The sequence below is a fragment of the Vulpes vulpes genome, chromosome 1, assembly GCF_048418805.1.
Source record: "Vulpes vulpes isolate BD-2025 chromosome 1, VulVul3, whole genome shotgun sequence".
Classification (NCBI taxonomy): Eukaryota; Metazoa; Chordata; class Mammalia; order Carnivora; family Canidae; genus Vulpes; species Vulpes vulpes.
Window position 1 is genome coordinate 77526316 of NC_132780.1, and position 21650 is coordinate 77547965.

General features: G+C 36.6%; 1 protein-coding gene across 6 annotated transcripts in view; it reads left to right on the forward strand.

Moving 5' to 3' along the window:
• The window catches only part of IPCEF1 (interaction protein for cytohesin exchange factors 1), a 167482-nt gene that overhangs the window by 37310 nt on the left and 108522 nt on the right, over positions 1–21650 (forward strand). For all 6 annotated transcript variants that reach the window (XM_072767490.1, XM_072767501.1, XM_072767508.1 and 3 more), the window contains exon 2: positions 16060–16103. The gene's annotated coding sequence lies outside the window, so the exon portion shown is untranslated. The remainder of the gene's footprint in view (positions 1–16059; positions 16104–21650) is intronic.

Below are 21650 nucleotides of genomic sequence, written 5' to 3' on the forward strand. Positions count from 1 at the left end.
GATCATGAAAATGAAGATCAGTTTTCCCCCATTTATGTGTACAGACTCCCTGAATTCTGTCTTTAGGTCTCCTGAAGTGCCTATGAGTCCTAAGTTAAGAACCCCTGTAATATACATTTTCATAAGTTTATGAGCATGTTTGAGATAAATTGAATTCTTCAAATACATATCTGTGTATAATTCCAAATGCAGTAATGAACATTAACATTTTTAATTTTCAAGTGGAAATCTCATTCCTTCATTTGTTCATTCATATTCTTACTTATAATCTGCCTTGTTTGTGAAAGGATTTGAGGGAGGTTGCATAAATGCATACAGCAAAATAGAATAAAATTACAAGTAAATGGATGAGAAAGAAGGAATGGAAGAAAAGGTTAGTGTGAAAAGTGAGAAGTGTCTTTGAATGCAGTTAATACACAAAGTGTATGTGGGAAGGCTCTAGATCTTTACTAGAGTACAACATATTAATATGATTTACAATGCAAAGGATACGAAATGATCAGTTATAGATTCCTGATTACATCTCCTGTAAAATCAAATGAGATGCCCAACTTTTTGTCTATTGAAACTAGAGAGAAATTTCTTCTATAGAGCTTGCCTTATAATGTGTCTTAGTCAGTTCAAGCTGCTATAGCAAAACACTACTGACTGAGTGTATTAAACAACAGAAATTTATTTCTCACAGTTTTGGAGGTTGGAAGTCCCAGATCAGGATGCCAGGATGGTCAGGTTCTGGTGAGACCTCTCTTTCCTCTTTGTATATGGCCATCCTCCTGCTGTGTCTTCAGAGGGAAGAGAGAGAGTGCTCTCTCACTTGTCTCTAACTTTCTAAGGGCACTAAGCCCATCATGAGGTCTTCACTCGGTGGCTCAGTTACCTCTGAAAGGCTCATATCAAAAATACCTTCATATTGGGGGTTGGATATATGAATGCCCCCAATGAATTTTGGGGGCAACCCAATTTTGTCCACAGTGATGCTACATTGTAATGAAATTAATGGTACTTTTAAAAGCTTCCTTTGTTTCATTGAGCTATCTCTTATAATTTCTTAGTGTACCCAATGTTTATAGTAGCAATGTCCACAATAGCCAAACTGTGGAAGGAGCCTCAGTGTCCATCGAAAGATGAATGGATAAAGAAGATGTGATCTATATATACAATGGAATATTACTCAGCCATTAGAAACAACAAATACCCACCATTTGCTTCAACGTGGATAGAACTGAAGGGTATTATGCTGAGTGAAGTAAGTCAATCGGAGAAGGACAAACATTATATGGTCTCATTCTTTTGGGGAATATAAAAAATAGTGAAAGGGAATAAAGGGGAAAGGAGAGAAAATGAGTGGGAAATATCAGTGAGGGGGACAGAACATGAGAGACTCCTAACTCTGGGAAACGAACAAGGGGTAGTGGAAAGGGAGGTGGGTGGGGGGTTGGGGTAACTGGGTAACGGGCATTGAGGGAGGCACTTGACAGGATGAGCACTGGGTGTTATGCTATATGTTGGCAAATCAAACTCCAATAAAAAAATATACAAAAAAAATTCCTTAGTGTAATCAATGACACATGTTTCTGCTGGCACAGCTTAATATAGAAATGGATTTAAAAATATGTAGTATAATTTAAAAAACCTTTTTTGGAGGTACAAAGTATCATTATATATTTTTTAATACCACCTCGTTGGAGGTACTTATTCTTGAAATATAGACTAGTGATTATTAATTTTTACATGTTATGGACCAGTTTGAGACCCTGATGAAAGCTGTAAATGCAGACACACATTAAAGTTTGCATACAGTTTTAGGGAATCACAGACCTCTTAGAGTCTTAGCACTTTGAGTGGTAAATAACTCTGGGATATAGAGAGTAATGGATATACCTTTAAACACATTATATAAGTATTGCTTATTGTAACCGAGTGTTTGACGTGGACTGAGAACCAGCCAGTTGGATTTAATGCTCCTGGCAAGCATGAGAACACAGCTATTCCATGCTGGAAATTAAATAAATGCTTTACTAGCTCAGAGAGCAGAAAGCCTGCAGGCATATTTAACAACATACAATGCTAATATTTCAAGGCTGGAGGGGTGCCTGGATCATACAGCCTCAAATCTTGTGCCTGAAATTCTCATGCCCCTTGGAGGACATCATGAATCTCTTGGCTACCACTATTGTGAGGCCCCATGAGGTGATCACACAAATGTGGCCACAGTCTCTAGACTCACCCCCCTCAACCTCCTCCACCACCATCCCATCATTTGCCATAGTCTGGCTGGGACCAAGTTGTCATGTGAGGAATTGGATACCTAGGGTGGATTCAGACTTCGTGGGGCCTGACTCTTCTACAATTTGGAGAGTCTTCTTTAGGAAAATTAATACAAAATTACAAAGAGAGAGCTGTAAGAAACTTAATATTTAAAAGACATGACAGAAATGAGAATAAATTTCTAATTTTAAAAAGCTGACAAAATACCAAAAGTAGCCCATTTCCTAGAAAAATAAGATAATTTAAAAATTAACTGCCTGACAAATCTCTAAGACAATTTCTCTACATTTTTAGCTATGTGATTTTTGATTGACTCTTTATATGATAATGATTTTGTAAAGTCATTTTGACTAAAGAACATAGAAAGATAATCCAGTTTGTCACCTAGCATAAGTTGATCAGAATTGTTTTTTTGTTTTTATTGATTATTTAGAAAAACTGCTGGCTCCCCAGTTTAGAATTTTTCTCTCATGTTTCTTTCAGCTGTGAGCTTTATGTTTGGAAGAATTCCTCATAAACTTGTTTTGGGTTCTGTGCATTAAAAGTCTTATTTTCCTCTCTTACCCACTGACACAGGGAGATAGAAGACTCGTTCATATTGTAATATAACTTCTGGCCCCGAGCCAGCATGTCACCATGCCAGGTGCATTGGCTAGTGAGAAGTAGAATATTACTAGAAGTTATTACTATACTTGAACAGCTCACAATAACTTAATGATACAAGGGAGAGAGTGTAAGAAACATTAAGTACATCCCATTAAGGATGGGAAAATTTCTCTTTCTTAAGAAAGAGAAAAGGGAAATGCTAATGCCCCATTAAGTACAAAATGAGTATGTCCATTTCTAGAAATGCTTGCTTTCAGAACTGGTAGACCGCAGCTCACCCTTATAGTATCTTTTTTGCTTTCCTTTCTCCCAGGGTACTCCAAAGACTGCCTGCACGAGGCTGCAGCCATCTTCATAGCTCCTTCATAGAACCCTCTAGTAAGATTTCTTAGAGTTTATATAGGCTCAAGAGAACAAAACCAAGATTGGATGAAGAAGGAAATTTTTCCTACCATGTCTCAGAGTCCAAATCTTTCCAAGTTCTTTGACACTGGAAATGTAACCTCTCTTCTGGAAAGACCCTGTTCCCAATTACAGGAGTATGATCTTACCATAGGTTCCAATCAGACAAATATCTCAGAACATACTAGCCTAAGGTCAGCATGAGAAAAGGCCACTTGGAACAGTTTAGGATACATTTCCATTCATAGATACAAGGGTATTTAAGGCCATAGACACATGGGACACAATATGACTACTGTGATTTTATGTTGGAAAATTTAAACCCGATAGAACCATGTGCTCGTTTCAATTATGAAACTCAGTACAGCACACATGGAATATTTTAACTGATTAATATAGCTTTCTGGCAAATGCCCTAAGATAACTGGCTGCAAAATATATGCTTTGGAAAGTGGCTGAGTTATTTTATAGATTTATTGATTATAAGCCAGTTAAATGTGGAGCTAAGTCTAACAAAGATACTCACTTTGGGTTTAGAATAGTTGGTCGGTAGCTCTTCTTTTCAGGATTTGAGTATTGAGGCCCCTTCTCCATTAAAGCCACTCTGAGCTGGCAACAATGAAACCTATTGTGTTTGAATATAAGAATTCTAATTTTATTGCCTATGGAAGGGGAATGTCTATTGATTTCATCCAAAAGTAGAGTAAATTGCTGAGGCACATAAAATGTCTGCTTCTTCAAAGCCGATGGGAAGTACAATATTTACTTGTTTGAGCATATTTTGGATGGGAGATACCTACTTTGCTTGTTTGTTAAAGAAAAAAATCCATTTTTCTTAAAGTCTGCATTCAAATAAAAATAAAAATGCCCAGAGGCTCAGAATAAGCAAGAATATTCTTGGTATCACGGTTTTACCTAAAATTTCCTGTTTTTTTTTTTTTATGTCTTTACTCACAAAGAGGCCAAACTTTTATTTTCAATGAAGATGGACAGAAGCTGTCCTTTACTTCTGGCAGAGATGAAAAACACATAGTAGTGGGAAAAATTTCCTCCTCTGTGCATAAGGTCTTAGGAAATGAGCAGTAAAATGGTGAACTAGAAGGGGTAATATGTCCACATTAGCTTCAGTTGGCTTTAACACTTCTGAAAATGGGTTTTCATTTTCTGTGCACTAACCCAACAATAGATTTTATAAATTATTCAGGCATAGAATGTCTGAATTTCAGAAAATAAACCAGAAGGGTTTAGATGCAGAATTTCATAAGAATTTTTTTTAAAAGCTGTAGGACCCTTTTTCTGAATGCAAGTATGCCCAGCAGTCCAGGGTGAAACCAACAAGTGCAGACCCGCTCGTCCTACCCAGGTTCTCAGCAGCCCTTCCCTAGGCTCTCCCTCCTCCTGCACAGAACTGGCACACAGATGGACATAAAGCAGGTACCCGATTTCCTGAAGCCCCTTGCTGGGGATTTACTGTTCAGGGTTTTAGGAGGCTAACCCTTGATGACAGAGTTTTAACCTTTCTGTAAAGGAAATAGCAGTACTTGCTGAGAGCTTCTGGGTCCATGCAAACGGCATTTTATGTGGAATATCCATTTTGGTCAATGGAGAATTTTCCTGTGTGGAGGAAGCTGACACAGAGGAGCCTCTACTAACAGAGTGTCTAGGAAGGGTGGTGGAACTTTGGGGTGGCCTGATGAGATTGAAAATGTGATTTTGGCGTCTGGGGAAAGCAGAGTAGGGAGTGGCAAAACTGAGCTTCTGGGTGAAGTACCCCAACAAATAGAAATATTAGTGTCTTTTCTTCCTTTGATATCGTGTATGTGTGTGTGTGTGTAAGAGAGAGAGACAGAGAGAGACACACACATAGAGAGACAGAGAGAGACAGAGAGACAATGAGAGAGACAGAGAGGATGGAGAAAGAGAAAAGGGAAATGCTAATGCTGGGATCTAAATAGGAGTTGCAGGCAGCCTGGGTGGCTCAGCGGTTTAGTGCCGCCTTCAGCCCAGGGTGTGATCCTGGAGACACAGGATTGAGTCCCATGTCAGGCTCCCTGCATGGAGCCTGCTTCTCCCTCTGCCTGTGTCTCTGCCTCTCTCTCTGTGTCTCTCATGAATAAATAAATAAAATCTTAAAAAAAAATAGGAGTTGCTCATACTCCATGGAAAGGAGAAGAGTCCCTTAACAATATTTCACTTTTTAAAATATTTTTATTTATTTGAGAGAGACAGAGCTTGAGCATGAGGGGGCTGAGGGAGAGGGAGAAGCAGTCTCCCCGGTGAGGGAGCCCCAAGGTGGGACTCAATCCCAGGATCCTGATATTATGACCTGAGCTCAATACAGACACTCCAGGGACTGAGCCACCCAGGCATAGCCAGTATTTCATTTTTTAAAGGAAGGCTACTCTCATTTCCTTTGCTTTATTTTGAGTTTGTGTCATTTTTCAGTTGAACTAACTGGGCACATTCTGAACAAATAAAAGTATCTTCTTGATTTGAGATTCTATAATTGATTATTTAATAACTCATGAAGTGTTTAGGAAGTTGAAGTTAAGCTGCTGGCTTAAATTCCCCCTGACTTATTATTGAGAGGTTTTCTACAAACCAATGTCTAAAAAGACATTTGGGGGACAATTTGAGAAAGTGTTAAATCAAAGTGGTGTGTCTATGAAATGTCATTGTAATATATTTTTCTAAGGTGTCCTTAAATTTTTTTTAAGGAAATCATTTTATGGCTCTCTAAAATTGAGCCAAATGACCTTGAATCTTCTGTTTTCCTATTAACAGTGAATTTGAGTTAAACAATCTTTGTATTCTGCTATTTATGTAGCTCTTTCACCAAAAGAACACAGAAGCATTAAACAATGCAATACTTGAGATTGCCCCAATCCTTGAACCTTGAAAGTGTTACTGGTCTTGTTCTCAAAAGCATTTCTATGCTTTATGTGCTGGTTTTCAAACACTGAAAATATACATATGGACATTCAGACTGTTCTGCACTCTAGGACCTCCTGCTCAACAACTGAGATAAGAAAAGAATGCTCTTCAGAGCATTATAGCTCATTAGGGTGCCGTCTAAAAATCTCATACATGCCTGATAAACTTTGTGGAATGTCAGGGCCTCTGCTGTGATTAAAGGAGCTAAATGTGAGTTGTCAAGCAGCTCAAATATTAGCTAGAATCCACATCCATGCAGAACTCTTAAGATTAGGCTTCCTAGGCACAAAGCTATACATATGGAGTACCCCTGGTTACATTACAAATTTCCAAATGAATGGAAGAAAATGGAGCAGGAAATATACTTTAAGAGGGTATGTATCTCCGGACTTGGCAATGCTGGATGATTTTTGTTTTAATTAACTTTTCTGTTGCATTTTAAAGTTTATAATAATGCAACTATGTATTTTTTTCATATTGAAAGCTTTATTTCTAAGAAGTGGAATAGATGCTATGGTTATTGGCATAGCACAGGTCCTGAATATATGTTGTCCCTTCCAGCATTTGACAGTAGGTACCATTGTCAGATGTGCACGTTAACTTTGGGTTTAAAAACATGCCCGTGGTAGTGATCAGGAGGCTGCAAGAAGGACCAAATAACTAGAAATGTAGTGACTTTAAACCACTAGGGAAGAGAAGGGGAAAAATTTACCATGTAATAAACATGTAGCTTCTGTGCACTATCTACCCCTCCCTCCCACCATCTGAGGTTGGCGTGAGTGGGCCCTGTCAGCCTATTTCACTTTAGTGAAGAAATGATGGAAGCATATCCATGCAAACAGCATTTATGTGGAATATCCATTTTGGTCAGAAGAGGATTTTCTTGCATGGTGGAAGTTGACACAGAAGAGTCTCTATTAACAGAGTGTCTAGGAAGGGTGGTGGAACTTTGGGGTGGGCTGATGAGATTGGAAGATGTATTTTAGCGTCTGGGGGAAGTAGACTCCTTCAAGTCCCTGTTCTAGAAGGCAGGAAGTCTCCTGCCTTCAAGTCCCATTCTAGGCTGGCTCCCTTCCCCCTGCCTCCATGTGCCTGGCCTCAGGCCTGCTCTAAGTGAATAAGGTCCCCACAATAACATGCCCTGGAAATTCCTCACCGCTAAGGACTTCTGTCCTTCAGGTTCCTCTTTCTTTTCTTTTTCTCAGTACTTGCCTTCATCCTCATCAAATGTACACAGAGTTCACAGTCTATCAAGGATCAAATCATGGAAAAGTCTGACACTCATGCATTTTGCCGCCTTCACTTAGCTAATAATTTGGAATTATTTCTAATTATTCAAATGATCCAAAATAATAGTATTTTGAGCCATGTCAAGGTGGGAGTCTGCCAACATGATCTGTGAGGCTGCAGCCAACCCACTGCTAACGTGGACACGCGGGTCAAAGTGGTCGCTTCCCTCGCTGGCAGAGCCAGGGAGCTGCGGCTGAGCCTCTGACCTGCTGCAGGAAGGACTCAGGCAGAGGCAGGTACACCGTATGGGTCCTAGAGCCCTGGGGAAGAGGGGCTGTACTTCTCTGCTGTGGTGCTTTAGACATTACACACTTGACTAGAGGTCTAGGCCCCCAAGAGGAGCTGGACTGGAAGGAGAGACCTGGGAACCCTGGAAAAAGCCAAGATGAGTAAGGAAGTCTGGCAGCATGGGAGGAGCATTGCTCTGGGCATTGAGCCTCCCTGTTCTTACCCCTCTGTAGCCCTTTCTTCTTCAAGAGTGTCTGGGGGTTCCAAAAGGAGGGCTGTGGTCAAAGAAAGGCAGGTGCCACTGTGGAGAGTTCTCATCAAAGTAATGACCAGAAACAGGTGTGTGTATGTGAGAGGAACGAGTGTGTGGCTAGCAGAGGTTGGGGGGGCACACAGGCAGCCACCTATGAATGAGCTGTGGATGCTGGCCTGAGCAGCAGATTTCATGGCAGTAGTCTTCATCTGTAAAATAGGAATAAAGACAGGACCCACTTCATAGGGTTGTAGAAACGAAATGATCAGTGCCTGTACAACATTTAGCACGTGCCTGCCCAAATCAAGTAATAATCAGCTCAATAAATGTTGGATTTTGTTACCTTCAACATTGTTTCTGTGATCCCTTCTCTCTACTTCTACTTATTTTCAAGTGGTTATATAATTTGATTTTATGTGATCCGATAAAATGAACATTGGCTGTGTTGTTTTTAAGCAGAGAAACTGCTTCTCAGGATGTATTCTGAAAGTGAATTAAACTTAAGCAAAGTTTTAAAAATAATTGTGGGATCTCAAAATTGAATTTTTACCAACTAAAAAAGTTGGGCACTGATGTCATTTTTTTTGCTCTAGGAAGATTGTAAGGATAACTAATAACGCTTGGTGGAGATTAATATAGTATTGAAAGTAGTAATTTTAACAATTTTGAATTCATTTTCAAAGACATAATTGGAATAATTTTCAATAGACATCAATCTTTATTTTTTGGGAAATTACAGTGATTAAATTAACTGCAGGCAGCCTCTCATTGTTATTTTATGATAATAGTCTGTTGAGGATTGGTGGAAAAAATGAATGATACATGTTCTATTAAAGACTTTATGGTTGAAAATTTTTTCATCACTCTGTCTAGCTATAATGTATATACTTAGGGCAGAAGTATCAAATTCAGCTTCCTTTACTGTATTTGGCCTGAAAATTAAACCAAATGAACAGTGAGAATAATGCATTTCCTAGGATTAAAATACAGATTTTTCTTTTAAGGGAGTGAATAATATGCCAGTTCAAAAGAAAATGATACACCTGCAGAACTCTGTGAAAGTTGAATATTTTCAGGATTCTGTCCCTGCTTCCTTATGAAATTGAACACTGGACAAGGACAATAATATTACACCCATTATTTAGACATTTGAAATGACTCTTTTACTTTGAAATGAGGTATTCACATCACTGAGTGCTGGAAAATTGTACATGGATGAAAGGGTAAGTGATCTTGATCTGTCACCTGAGCTTGAGGCTCTTTGGAGGTGGCAAAGTTGTTTTTATCAATGGAAAATATCACCCTATTTCTTCAAGATCTTTCTGAACTCAAGATGATTTAGATAGTATATCTGAGTGTGAATACCACCCAATGAGCATCTGCAGTTGACCTTACCTGGATATGGGTGGGATTGCTTTTTGAATTTCAGTATGACTACAAAAGTTGTCTGGCTTTTACCCCTACCAGTGTCCTTGACTCGCAGTTAGGGAAACTTGTTTATGTTCTTACTGGCTGGAATGTCTACTCAAGGATCCATGCTATTGGTTGTATATCAAGTTATGTGCACTAATAGCCAAACTTTTCTTGATTTGACCCTAAACTAAACAGTACTGGGATTGTAAGTTCCAAGGGTAAAGGAAAATTAAAAAGTAATTAATTTAATATGCTAAGAAGTCCTTGTACAAATACCAATTACTATGCTATGAACCAGTGCTGTTTTCATGCTTTGGGAAGTAGAAGGAATTGACAAAAAAAATCATGTTCTGGGGAGAAAAGAAAAGCTCGTGAATTACTAGTTGCGCCAAATGCAAAGACATAAACATGAACAAAAGCCAATTACTTGGCATTCAATACAGCCAACGCTCATCCATTTTTATATTGTTTCTGCTGTGATTATTGTAATTTCAAATCATTACAGTTGGAAATGTTTTGATAAAGCATAATATTACATTACCTTGTAATTTAACATACAACTAGAACTGTTAGGCACAAAATTTGGGCAATGGAGAGTTGCAGGTTGTAGAAGAGAAAAAAATGTCTAGATTTATTTGACATGAAAACACAGGGTTTCTTCCTCAGATACAGTCTTTATGGTTCTATAAACTTGGATAAATTTGCATTCAAAAGGAAAACATGATTAAAAACACCTACCTTGTGGGGTGGGTGTACAAATTGAGTAAATAAATCCATGTCAAAGTGCTTTGTAAATTGCAAACTGTTATACTAAATTTACTGTCTAGGAGGCAATCACTAAGTATAATTGATTGAAAGAAAATATTAATCTGACCTATTTTGTACTTTTTATAATGTATGAAAAGAAGAAAAGCCTTCCCACTTCACACGTGTGCCTCTGCCAAAAATTTTTACCTGCGTGTAATTGTGGAAAACAATCAGATAAATTCAATTTGAGAGGCATTATGCAAAAAACAACTGGACTCTACACAAATGTCAATTGTCAGAGACAAAAGGAACTATATACATCAGACACTGTATGCAGTGGTGACCTTGAGTGAGCCCTGGATTTAAAATAAAATATAATAGGGATCCCTGGGTGGCGCAGCGGTTTAGCGCCTGCCTTTGGCCCAGGGCGCGATCCTGGAGACCCGGGATCGAATCCCACGTCGGGCTCCCGGTGCATGGAGCCTGCTTCTCCTTCTGCCTATGTCTCTGCCTCTCTCTCTCTCTCTCTGTGTGACTATCATAAATTAAAAAATATATATATAATATAAATACCCAGATTAAAAAGGACATTACTGAGACAATTGGGAAAATTTGAACTGTATTTTAGATAATTATATCACTTCAAATTTCCCAAGTATGTTTATTTTTTAAAAATTTATTCATGAGAGACACAGAGAGAGCAAGAGACATAGGCAGAGGGAGAAGCAGGCTCCCTATGGCTCCCCCGGGATCACGCCCTGAGCCAAAGGCAGACAGTCAACCACTGAGCCACCCAGGTGCCTCCAAGTATGTTTATTATTACGTTTATTAGTATTATTATGGTAGGATATGTGTTCGTAGGAAGCACATGCTAACGTTTGTTTTAAAGTTTTTATTTAAATTCCAGTTAGTTAACACACAGAGTAATGTTAGTTTCAAGTGTAAAATGTAGTGATTCAGCACTTCATACGTCACCCAGTGCTCATCACAGGTGTCCTCCTTAATTCCCATGACCTATTTACCCCATTACCTCACCTGCATCCCCTCTGCTAGCCATCAGATTGTTCTCTATAATTAAAAGTCTGTTTTTTGGTTTACCTCTCTTTTTATTTTTGCCCCCCCCCCATTATTCATTTGGTTGGTTTATCAAACTCCACATATGAGTGAAGTTATATGGTTTTTGTTTTTCTCTGACTGACATATTTTGCTTGGCACAATACTCTGTAGCTCCATCCATGTCATCACAAATGTTAAGATTTCATTATTTTTTATGGCTAAGTAATATTCCATTATATATATATATATACATATACACATACATATATGTATATATACACAGATATTTTTATGTATATATATATATATCTTTATCTCTACCTATGTATCTATATCTATATCCCATCACTTCCTTATCCATTCATCAGTCAATGGGCACTTGGGCTGTTTCCGTGATTTGGCTATAGTAGACAATGGTGCTTTAAACACTGGAGTTTATGTATCCCTTTGAATTAGTTTTTCTATTCTTTGGATAAATATCCAGTGGTGTGATTTCTGGATCTTAGAGAAATTCTATTTTAATGTTTTGAGGAAACTTCTTACTATTTTCCAGAGTGATTACACCAGTTTCCATTCCTACTAATATTGCAAGAGGGTTCCCCTTCTCCATATCCTTTCTGACACCTGTTGTTTCTTGGGTTGTTGATCTTAGACATTCTGATTGGTGTGAGGTGATGTCCATGATAAAGTTGTATGGGTGAAATGTCTTTATAAGTAATTTTCAAATGGTTTGGCAAAATATTTACACATATAGACAGAGATAAAGCAAATATGGCAAAATGGTAATAATTTAGGAATCTAGTGAAGGCTATCCAGGTGTTCATTGTTAAATATTCCCACAGCTTTCTTATAGTTTTAGAATTTAAAAAATGAAAAGTTGGAGGAAAATTTAAAATGTTAAAAAAGCCCAAATATTCAAAACAAATGAGTCATTAAAAAACAGATCTTCTTAAAATGTATCTGTCCTTTACAGAGCATGTTTTTCTGCCATCTCATTTTACTGTGAGATATAAATAAATAGGCTTAAAAAAGAAGAATCTTGCAGTGAAATCAGTGCTTGGAGGGAATGTATAGAGTTGAATGCATATATTAGAAAAGAAGAAAAATCTAAAATCAATAATCTAAGTTTCCATCTTAGGAACTTAGAAAAAGAGGAACAAATCAAATCCAAAGTAAGAAGAAGAAAAGAAATAATACGAATTAGAGCAAAAATCAATGAACTGGAAAACAGGCATTCAATAGAGAAAATCAATGAAACCAAAAGCTGGTTCTTTAAAAAGACCAATAACATCAAAAACTTCTAGCTAGGCTAACTGAGAAAAAAAGGAGAGAAGACACAAGTTACTAATATCAGAAATGAAAGAGGTGACATCACTACAGCTTCCATGGAAATTAAAAGAATAATAAAAGAATACTATGAATAGCTCTGTGCCCACAAATTTGACAATCTAGGTAAAATGGACCGATTCCTTTAAGGACACACTCTACCAAAACTCACATAAGAAGACACAGATGATCTGAACAGGTCTACATCTATTAAAGAAATTTAATCAATAATAAATAAACTTCCAAAGCAGAGAGCACCAGTCTCAGATGGGTTCACTGGTGAATTCTATCAAACATTTAAGGAAGAAATTATATTAATTCTCTACAATCTTTTCAGAAGATAGAAACACAAAGAATATGTCTTAACTTATTCTATGAGGCCAGCATTTTCCTGACATCAATACCAGACAAAGACATTACAATAAAACTACAGATTGATAACTCTCATGAACATAGGTGTAAAATACCCTATAAAATATTATGAAATATAATCCAAAAAAGTATATAGAGAATTATATACCATAACCAAGTGAGATTTATCTTAGTTATGTAAGGCTAGTTCAATATTTAAAACATCAATGCAACCTATCACATCAATAGATTTAAAAAGAATAATCACATGATCATATCAATAGATACAGGAAAACATTTGACAAAATTTAACACCAATTCATGTTAAGAAATCTCAGTAAACTAGGAAGATAAGGGAACTATCTATTGATAGTTGATAGTTGATGGTCTATTGATAAAGACTACCTACAGAAAAGCCTACAGCTGACACCATACTTAATGGTGAGAAAGCTTTCCCACTAATAACAGGTAGGCAAGGATGTTTCCTCTCCCTACTCCTTTCCAACATCATATTAGGAGTTCTAGTTAATACAATAAAGCAAGAAAATAAAATAAAATATCTATAGACTGGAAGAAAGATATAAACCTCTCTTTGTTCTCAGGTGACATGTACTGACAAAAAAAAAACCCCTCCTTGAACTATAATAACTGATCATAGCAAGGTTGCAGGATGCAAGGTTAATATACAAATGTCCATTGTTTTCCTATATCCAACAATTAACAAGGGAAATTTGAAATAAAAATGCAAATATCATTTACCTTAGTCCCCAAGAAATGAAATACTTAGGTATAAATCTAACAAAATATATACAAGATCTATATGAGGAAAACTACAATATTCTGATGGATAAAATCAAAGAAGAACTAAATGATTAGAGATGTTGCATGTTTATTATGGATACAAAGACTCAATATTGTCAAGATGTCGATTCTTCCAAAACTGACCCATAGATTCAATTCAACCCCAATCAAAATATTAGCAATTTAGTTTTTGGATATTGATAAATAGATTTTAAAGTTTATATGAAGAGAGAAAAGACCCAGAATAGCCAACATAGTATTGAAGGAGAAAAACAAAGTTGGAGGACTGACACTACCCAATTTCAACTTTTTACTATAAAGTTTCAGTAATCAAGACAGTGTGGTACTGGTGAAAAGATAAACAAATCAATGGATCAGAATAGACAGCCCAGAAATAGATCCTCATAAATGTGACCAATTGATCTTGACAAAGGAGCAAAGACAATACAATGGGGCAAAGATAGTCTCTTCAACAAATGGTCCTGGAATAACTGGACATCCACATGCAAAGGTATGAATCTAGACACAGACCATACACCCTTCACAAACATGATTATTTCTACTTATGGAAGTGGTAGAGAAAATTATGTTTAAAAATGTATCATAGACCTATGTATAAAATACAAAACTATCAAACTCCTAAAAGATAGTGTAAGATAAAGACTAGATAAACTTGAATATGGTGATACTGTTTTAGATATAACATCAAAGATGTGATCCATGAGAGAAAATAATATGTTGATTTCATTAAAATGAGAAACTTCTCTAAAAATGAGAAAAGGCAATATAAAGACAATTAGAAGACAAATTACATACTGGGAGAAAGTATTTGCGAAAGATGTATCTGATAAAGGACTGTTATCCAAAATATACAATGAACTCCTAAAATTCAACAATAAGAGAATAACCTTCTTAAAAAATGGACCAAATATCTTAACAGACACTTCATCAAAGAAGATATACAGATGGCAAATAAGCATATTAATTAAGCATGTAGAAAGATGTTCCATATGTCATCAAAGAAATTAAAACAGAACTGTGATAACCACTTAAACACCTATTAGAATGGCCAAAATCCAGACCACAGACAATACTAAATGCTGGTAAGGATGTGGAGCAACAGGAGCTTTCATACATTGCTGATGCGAATGCAAAAATAGTAGAGCCACTTTGGAAGACAGTTTCTTTGGAACACAGTGGATTCTTAAAAAGTTGATATAATTCTACCATATAGCTCGGCAATCATGCTTCTTTGTACTTACACAAAGGAGTTGAAAAATTATGTCTACACAAAACCTGCACGTGGATGTTTATAGCAGCTTACTCACAAATTGCTAAAACTTGGAAGCAACCAAGGTATCCTTCAGTAGGCGAATGGATAAAGAAATTGATACATTCAGACAACGGAATATTATTTAGTACTAAAAATAAATATGTTATTGAGCCATGACAAGTCATGGAGGAAACTTGAATGCATATTACTGAGAGAAGCCCATCTGAGAAGGCTACATACTGTAAGATTGCAGCTATATGACATTCTGGAAAAGGCAAAACTATGGAGACAATAAAGAGTTCAGTGTTTGCTAGTGGCAGGAAAAATGAATATGCAGAGCACTGAAGATTTTTAAGGAAATGAAAATGCTATGATATTATATCACATGATATTATAATGATAGATATATGTCACTGTATATTTTTCTATAAACATGGAACGTACAACACTGACAGTGAACTGTAAGGTATGTTATGGACCCTAGCTAATCACCATGTGTCAGTGTAGGTTTATTGTTGGTAAAAAAAAAAATACCATTCTGGTGAGTGATGTTGATAATGGGGGAGGCTATATGCATGTGGTGGCAGGGGGTATATGGGACATCTCTGTAACTTCCTCTCAGTTTTACTATAAGCCTAAAACTGCCCTAAAAAATGAAGTCTTAGAAAATCTACATTTTTTAAACTTATGGTTTAGGCAATGAATGGGATGATTATTACTAATATGGAACACTTTTCCACTGACAGGATTCCAGGAAAACAGATGGAAGTTCTAAATCCATGTGTACATCTTTCAAGATATTTAAAAGTAAAAGAAAAATATATCTTGAGTAGTGTTCAAAGGGATTTGAATATTATTTTCACTTTATCTTTTAAAAAACATTAAATTCCAGGGGATCGCAGCTTTAACGATTTCCTGCTAGTTGACTACCTAGGTCTTCTTTCCTTTTGAGTTAGAACTTCCTGTGTCATTTTTCAAGAAAGACATGGAGTTGTTATTATGATGAGAAACTTACTATTTTGTTTCCTCTTCTTGGAGTTGATGTGGTAGGATTTTGATTGGATCCAGGCAGAAACTTTATGACCCCTTTCTTGTCTTTTTTTTTGTACAGATCAGAGGCAACAGAACTGGAACGAGGGCACTCATAGCCTTTTGGTATGTAATTGAAAGTTGTTCAAAACGAGTTATTATTTTTTTTTTAGTGATATTTATGACCTGAAGGGCCTGTACTCCATTTTGTTATTCTAATTTGTGAACCATACTATAATAGGATTAATGCAGAGGGAAGCTAATAGTACTAATAAACAACAAACTATCTTTGGTCCTCTGGATTTCCCTTGAAAATGGATTCTTGGTGGTAATTGCTTTCCAATGGGAGGGTTGTTTAGAAAAAGCAATTTATATACAGAATGATCTTTTTTGCCCCTCTCAGTGGTGAGGAACATACTGTAACTATCAAAGTACCATAGAAGTATAATTATGTGAAGGATTTATTTATTTTATAAGCAAGTGTGTTTAGATGCCCAAATGCAAATTGAATGCTCTAGAAATGAGGCATTTACTGATATAAATTTACTACCGATTCAAATAAAATATTTACATTTAATAATTATAATATAAAAGTAAAACAATCCTAAGATGTTCTTGCCTTTAAAGTTCATCACTAATGATCTAAGCAACACTGGAGTTCTTTGAATATGTGTGTAATTCTTCTCATCATTCTTCTGATTTTATATTTATAAAGTAATTTAAAAAGAATTATTATATGTCTTAGTTCCCTTTTTTAAAAAAGATTTTATTTATTTATTCATGAGAAACACACAGAGAGAGACAGAGAGAGACATAGGGAGAGGGAGAAGCAGCCCCCTAGCTGGGAAATGCAAGGGAAGCTTTATTTATTTATTTTTAAGAAAGAAAGAGATAGAGCAGGAGCAAAGATGGAGGGATAGAGGGAAAAGGAGAGAGAATATCCTCAGCAGGCTCAACACCCAGTGCAGAGCCCGATACAGGGCTTGATTTTAAGACTAAGATTAGGGCAGCCAGGGGGCTCCACGGTTTGGCGCCACCTTCAGCCCAGGGCGTGATCCTGGAGACCTGGGATGGAGTCCCACATCAGGTTCCCTGCATGGAGCGTGCTTCTCCCTCTGCCTGTGTCTCTCATGAATAAATAAATAAAATCTTAAAAAAAAAAGACCCTAAGATTATGACCTGATCTGAAATCAACAGTTGAGCACTTAACTGACTGAGCCACCCAGATGCCCCAACAAGGGAAGCATTCTTTTCACAACTATCTATCAAGGACACATTTTTTGGGTTTGTGACTCTTAGGATATTACTGAAAATCTGGTAACTTTTCAGAAAGTATTAGTATATTAATTTAAGTGCCATTATTTTTCTATGAGCCAAACGATAATAATAATAATCACTACTGCCCCTGGCATGCACTTTCTACCACTCCCAATTATATTACAACTATTTTTGAAACATTGCTACCCCTGACCCATTAGTCTCCATCATGTTTTTTGGTGAGCATTGTCCTCTCTTTTCCTTCTGTAGTTGTTAAAACCCGTTGTTGTGGTTGTCCAACTCACTGACAAAAAAATTAGTTTTAGTGCATAGGTTTGCTGTTTATGTGTCTTTAAACACATAAAGTCCTATTGTTTCAACATAGGTGTATTTAAGATATGCATTTATTCATGAGACAGATTGTGTGACTTGGTCAATAATACTCTTACATTGCCTTCTATGGTAAAGAACCCATTATACCCCATAACATTTGATGTTTCTTTGAGGAATTATTTTATTTTATTTTATTTTATTTTATTTTATTTTATTTTATTTTATTATTTTATTTTATTTTATTTTATTTTATTTTATTTTATTTTATTTTTTATTTTAAAGATTTTACTTATATATTCATGAGAGATGCAGAGAGAGACGCAGAGAGAGATACAGGCAGAGGGAGAAGTAGGCTCCCCTCAGGGAGCCTGATGGGGGACTCAAACCCCGACTCTGGGATCGCATCCTCAGCTGAAGGCAGATGCTCAACTGCTGAACCACTCAGGAGCCCCCGTTGAGGAATTTTAAGTGATAGTTTTCCTACTTATGCTTTTCATTGGTGGTTTGCAAACTAGTTACTCAAAGGTATTGACAAAAATTGGTGGATTTTACTACCTTTAAAAGTGTCAAGTACTTTTTCTAGCAAAACACTTCTGACACTCAGATTAGGGGCCTTCCTGTTATGAAAGGTATGTGGAAAGAACCTGGCTTGTTGTCAGAAAAAGATATGTAATGAGGGAACCTTGCATTGATGGAAACACTAGGTTAGATGAACTCTATGGACTCTTATAACATAAAACTTGACAATTCTTATGGAAGATGATAGTCAGCCAATGACCAAATTAGATAATCTGAGTTTTGCTAAGCATTATAGAAATTCTTGCGCTGAACAAAATCACAGACAGTATAGTTGTGAAAATGACAGTCTCTGAATTCAGATGGCCTGGGTTTGATCTCGTCTCTGGCACTACTAGCTATGTGAGCTTGGTTATGTCACTTAACATGTATGTGCCTCACTTTCCTCACCTGGTGAAGGGAGATAGTACTGGTACCTCCTAAAGCTGATGCAAGGATTTAATGAGTTAATTTGACCATAGCTCTTAGAACAAAACTTAGTGTACAGTTAGGCACTCAATCAGTGTTAGTTATGAGAGATGAATGGATGATATTGTCATCAGTTGAGGCATCTGTTTCTCTTGGAGATTCTTATACAGTTCTCATTAAACCCCCAAATTTATGACCTTTAAGAGTAGAGTGCATCTGATAATGATTTCTTTGAGTTTCCAGCAACTGATCTCTTCAAGTATTTTGCTGCTGTCTTGGTTCTACCTAACATGAAGACAAAGCTCAGACTAATCATTGCTTTCTCCTTACCCCAACCTTGTGGATATTACTTCTATCGTACCATTTTCTGAGCTCAATTTCCCATCTTCCCCTCATTGCCTCACTCAGGCTTTTCTGCATGCATTGAAACACTTCTGGATCCCAGATTTTACAACAAAGAGACTTATTATAGTATTTTTTTTCTAGCAAAGTTAGATGTTTACCTAAAAGAAAGAATTGAGCCAGCAACTAGGATAATAAAACGCCCTCCAACTTGATGCAAAAGCATATTAATAATTTTCATTTTTACCATTGTCATTAAGCAATAGTAAAGGATCTTTGTTTTTATAGTAACTCTGGTATGTTAAAGGCATGATTCCTAGTCCAAGTATGTGTGATGAAACCAGAGAGTTCATATTTAGTTCTTACTTACAGGTCCCTGCATCTCTGGTCCCATGATTATTTTGAGTTCTTCACAGAATGTTTCTTCACTTTTAAAAATTGTGGTAAAATACCCATACTGTAAAATTTACCATGTGAGCCATTTTTATTAAATATTAAATATATCCATGTTTGGTGCTATTAAATACATTCATGTTACTGTGCAACTACCACCACCATCCATCCTCATAATTCTTTTCATCTTGTAGAACTAAAACTTTATACACATTAAACAATAACTCTCTATCTCTCCTCCCCTCTGCCCCTGGCAACCACCATTATACTTTTTGTCTTTATGATTTTGAAGTGCTAGTAAGTACTTCATGTAAGTGGTACTGTACAGTATTTTTCTTTCTGTGACTGGCTTATTTCACTTAGTGTAATGCCTTCAAGGCTCATTCACGTTATATAGCACAGGTCAGAATTCCTTCCTTTAAAAGGTCGAATAATATTCCATTGTGTGTATGTACCACAGTATGCTTAACTACTTCTCTGTTGATAGACACTTGGATTACTTCCACATTTTAGCTATTGTGAATAATGTTCCTGTGAACATAGATGTACAAGTATCTCATTGAAACCCTGCCTTCAATACTTGTGGGTAAATACCCAGAAGTGGAAGTGTTGGGGCATATGTTAATTCTATTTTAAATTTTAAGTTGTTTTCCACAGCAGCTGTACCATTTTACATTCCCACCAACATTTCAGAGCATTCTTAAGTACAGAATGCTTGTCTAATTATTTTGACATATTCTTACTGGGCAGTGAATATTGTGAAGTTTTAAGTGATACATTTTGAACACAAGGTTGTATTTTTCCAATTCATTTTTTCCTGCTGCGCCTATGAGGGTTATGTTCTAAGACCTACTTAATTTATGTTACCAGGTGATTTAGAGCGTCAATGGACTTTTTCCAGAACAGAAACACGTGGGGCCAAATTTTATACCTCTAATGGAAAAACAACCGGGACTCCAAGGATTTCTGGCTTAGTTTAAAATAAACTCTATGTTAAAATCTTGTGAGCCGGCAGTTAAGGAATAGATGACCACATATGTTTTCCTGTGAAGGCTCATGATTTTTTTTCTTTTTTTGCACAAAATATGCCAATGTGAACAGGAATGGGGACAACTGGATTACCAAGAGAGACTTGGCTAGCTGAAAAAAAAAAAAAAACTTATATTAAGGTTTGAAAGAGAATCTGTAAGCTTTTCAAATTATCAAGAGAACAGGTTAACATTTGTGGTATTTTTTTTTTTCTGGCTAAATAATATTTGTGTACTCTTAAATTCTGGTTCAAAAATACAGATATAGCTTTCTAAGGGACAGAACCCAAAACTGAGAGATTATTAGTGGAAAGTCTCAGTCTTTTGAGGTTATTTTCACAAATCAGTTGGGCACTTTCTCAGAAAATCTTCTGCATTTATCATTTATGTACGGTGAGCATAGGGAGGAGGAGTGGAGGAGGAATAAGCTTACTCAGGGAGGAAAATGTTCTGATTGCCAGATATTTCATTTTTCCTTTGTTTATTATACTCCATAGAAATACCGATGTCTTTCCTAATAAAACTACTTTCCATCTAAAGTGTCCAGAAAAGGGTTTAATGACCTTGGGTATATGTCAGTTTACTTTACACAGGAAAAATCTAAACATAAAGAAATTTAGCAAAAAAAAAAAAAAAAAAGAAAGAAAGAAATATAGCAAAGGCTTTCGTAAATGAATAGTGAGGCACAGTGAGCTCTCATCAGGGGGTGGAAAGTCTATGCTGTGGTAGCAAATGGAACCTTGAAACCTCACTGCCTTAATACAAGGAATTTTTATTTCTTATTCACACTGTATGTTCTGGTCACATGAGAGGGGAAGTCCCCTCTTCTCCACATGATCTCTCAGGTTGATGGAAGCTCCACCTCTTCATGGCACCACCATGGTAGCAGGTGGCTTCAGGGTTTGCCATGATGGGTGAAGAGAGAAAGTGGAGCACTCATACTCTTCTCTAGACTGGAAGTGATGCACATCACCTCCACCCAGAGCTAATGGGTCAGAACTAGTCACGTGACCTCTCCCAACAACCTGGGGCCAGTGGTCTTCTGGGGGGCACGAGGGAGGAAAGAAAAACTAGATTTAATGAGTGTCAATAATTTCCTCTTTGATGAATTTTGCTGGAAAGTCTTGAATTGGGCATTTCTGTAAAACAATTTTCCTTCCTGAATCAGTAACATTTGTAATTCCTTATGTTTTACCATGTAGGTAAGTAATTTTCATGTCTTTGTATTAATTGCACATATTTCATGTGCTAATTTTAGGTAGGAATAAATAAAACAAGGATTATTGAAAAGGAAGCAGTAAGGTATAGAAATAGTGAATTATGGAAAAAATGTCTA